This window comes from Haliotis rubra, unplaced genomic scaffold (genome assembly GCF_003918875.1).
Source record: "Haliotis rubra isolate DU_JTF1 unplaced genomic scaffold, ASM391887v1 Scf973, whole genome shotgun sequence".
Lineage (NCBI taxonomy): Eukaryota > Metazoa > Mollusca > Gastropoda > Lepetellida > Haliotidae > Haliotis > Haliotis rubra.
The window spans coordinates 145,175-149,045 of NW_025767716.1; positions in this window are offsets into that span (position 1 = coordinate 145,175).

Sequence of the window (3,871 nt, forward strand, 5' to 3'; positions counted from 1 at the left end):
TTCCGATGATACAGTACTTGCATTTCATTGTGATTTAACGATCTTGCATTCAGTCTACTATTCCAAGCACATAATGTATTTAAATATATGTAAGTGTGCCTTTCTATGTATGTTGTCTCTGACTTAGGGACCCGTGAAGGTCCGGGTTAGAAATTGATCTTCAGTAACCCATGCTTATCGTACGAGGCGACTAACAGGATCGGGTGGTCAGGCTCGATGACTTGGTTGACGCGTGTCATCGGTTCCCAATTGCGCAGATCGATGCTCATACTATGTCTACACAATGCCATCTTTAGAAAGTGGTCAAATGTACAGCTTGTTCAACTTGACCTGATCAAATGAATACTAATGCATTGCGTGACCGTGTCACAACTGGTGTGGTCTATTATTGTGAAGGGGTGCACCTTTGTCAGTTGATTGTCAACATGGTCGAACAGCCGAGACAAGGTAGCCGTTTGACATCTCTGTGTCGACAAATCGTCAGCAATGTCCTAACTGTCTTTAAAAATGAAGCTACAGATGGTTTAATGTTTCCGAATCGCGCTATAACGAATCCACGTGTCCATGCTTCGCACGAACGCAACATTAATTACATTCTCTGCTACCCTATTTAATGAAGTTAACTCGACAAGCCGTTTGTGCGATTTGACCTCCCGGGTCATGCATATGTAGAGTGGCTCAGGTCAAGCTGAACAAGCTGTAACATACGTTATGTTTGGAATTACACTTTCTTTGTGATGTGGAAATTCTCGTACTTTGTTGGGTTGAGTCCCATCCGGACGTGGAAGTCGCGGTGGCTGAGCTGAGGGTTTTAATCCCGGGTGGGACTCAACGCAACAAAAGTACTAGGATTAGTACTTTTCTAAGATAGTGTCATCTCAAATATAACGTGTGTTAGATGCTCATACTGTTGATCAATGAATTGTCTGGTCCAGACTCGATTATTTACAGACCGCCGCCATATAGCTGGAATATTGCTAAGTGTGGTGTAAAACTAAACTCACTCACTTAAAGGCTCGGAAAATTGATGTTTGTATCCAAATAAAGTGAATAAAAAACTAATTTTATAATGTTTAATGTTTTGACAAACGTGACACATCGTGACATAAGACATTAAGTTGAAACAGCACTAGCAAACATAAGTTTTTTATATAGACCAAAATGAAAATGACAAATATGAAGCACTCGGTCAGTCAATATCTTGTGTACCCTCCTCGCACGTCCAAGACTCAAGTGCACCTTGTTCTCATGCTCCTAATCCTATATTGATTATACCAACTTTGGTTGTCAGTCCAGATTTGAAGAGGTTATCAAGCGACGATGTCATATTAGCCACACGAGATATATTCAGGAATATATGTTCAAGGGTGAGGATCCTCCATTTTAAATCCTGCTTGACTGTATTGATTTTTCAATCACAAGGGATGTATATTTATTTCAGTGTTAAAACTGTTAAGGATGTTTCTAACAATGTTAATTTTCATTTTAATGCCGATTTTTTTTAAAGAAATTGAAATGCTTGACACGTTCTGAGTCATATGTTTTGTATGTAGATGTATTTTTTATAATTGGAAGCTTAAATCAGTAACTGCTATTGGTAGTGGCCGTATCCCCAAAGGAGGTTAAAGTATTGTATCCCAAAACATTCAAAGTCAATATAATTCTATCCACTCTTTTCAACTATAGAGTATATGTCTGTATGACTTGATGTGCTGAAGGGATGGTGTAAATCCAGCTAGGGTCCATGCAGGAAGAAAAGGTAATGTAAGTCGCGGGTTCGATCCCCGACCGCGTCATACCAAAAGACGTTAAAATATGGTAACTTGTTGGTCCCCTGCCTGGCGCTCGGCATTAATGGGTACAACAAGGACTGGTCGGCTCGGAGTCAGTATAATGTGTCTGAGTGGGGTATTCATGCTTCACTGCGGTATGGTATCTCAGTGGGCTAGCACTATAAAACCAGCTTCAGTCTGGGCTAGTACAAGCAGCCGCACATACACATACACACGCATGCACGTCGTCATATGAGCGAAATATTCTCAAGCACGACGTAAAACCCAATTTCACCTCACCTCACACCCTGCTCCCAAAGGAATTCCGTGACAATCTTGGTCCTATGAGGCTCAGCGTTGTCGTCTTGCAGTAAAGGGGGTCGACCTTAAAACCCATGCATAGCTTGCAGGAATGGTACTGCTATAGGAGCCATAATCTCGTCCCGATAACGCTGTCCGGTAAGTTCGACTACGTGCAGTGGGGTACGTCCAGTAGGAGTTATCCCTGCCCAAATCATGACCGACCCCCCGCCAAATCGGCTATGCGTGGCCACAGTTGCATATGGAATTCGCTCTGCTTTGCGACAATAAATCCTCTGCCGACCATCATGGAAGGACAAATGCAATCTGCTGTCATCTGTGAAGAGAACACGAGACCATTGACGTTGATTCCAGCGACCATGATGTCTACTCCATCGCAAACGCGACTGCCTGTGGCGTGGTGTTAGTAGTGGTGGATGAACTGCAGGTTGCCTACTTCGGAGTCCGGTTGCCCTTAAACGTCGACGAACGGTGCTCCTGGATATCTTTATATTGTTAACATTGAAGTGTTCTGTATGAAAAATATGTTACGCAACGCGGTGTTGATCATGTGCCTATCACCTCGGACTGTTGTGATTCTGGGGCGACCTGGTCGACGTGCATATTCCACGGACCCATTGGCTTGAAGTCTTTGCCACAGTCGACCAATAACACACTGACTCACATTAAAGCGGACAGCAACCTGCCGCTGTGTTTGACCAGATTCCAAAAGGAATCCTCACCCCTATCAGCACGTGTCAAAAAACGTCTCATTTTCAGTTGCAATTTCAAACAAGTGCCTGAACAGTGAATGCCAGTGAAAAAGCATCAATGCATGTGTATTGCCCTCCACTTTCCATGGATAGAGCGACTTGCGCGTGAAGCCTCTGAAAGAGAATTTTGATTGTTTACACTCGATACATTAATTATGTCATGTATCTAGCCTGTATTTAAGTCCATCAAGGAAAACTGGTTGGTTGTCTGGTCGGTTGACGCCGCACTCAGCAATATTCCAGCAATATGACGGCGGTCTGTAAATAAACGTGTCTGGACCGGAGAATCCAGTGATCAACAGCATGCGCATCGCACTACACAACTGGGATACGATGAGATGTGTCGACCAATTCAGCGATCCTGACCACCCGATCCCGTAGGTCGCTATCGCCTATTACGACAAGACTGGGTTGCTGAAGACCAATTCTAACCCACACAGACACGTGCAGGCAACTCGCTGTAAAAGTGTAATGATCTTTATCGTGATCTTAAATCACATTTCACAAAGAAATGGTGCACCTGCTGACACCCTCTGAGATATCTACTTTGTCCATACAGACCCTCAGTGCCCCAGACTGCTCCAAACTCACCAGCGAGGCCAGTCAGTCGGCAGCTAACCCACACAGACACGTGCAGGCAACTCGCTGTAAAAGTGCAATGATCTTGATCGTGATCTTAAATCACATTTCACGAAGAAATGGTGCACCTGCTGACACCCTCTGAGATATCTACTTTGTCCATACAGACCCTCAGTGCCCCAGACTGCTCCAAACTCACCAGCGAGGCCAGTCAGTCGGCAGCTAACCCACACAGACACGTGCAGGCAACTCGCTGTAAAAGTGCAATGATCTTGATCGTGATCTTAAATCACATTTCACGAAGAAATGGTGCACCTGCTGACACCCTCTGAGATATCTACTTTGTCCATACAGACCCTCAGTGCCACAGACTGCTCCAAACTCACCAGCGAGGCCAGTCAGTCGGCAGCTAACCCACACAGACACGCGCAGGCAACTCGCTGTAAA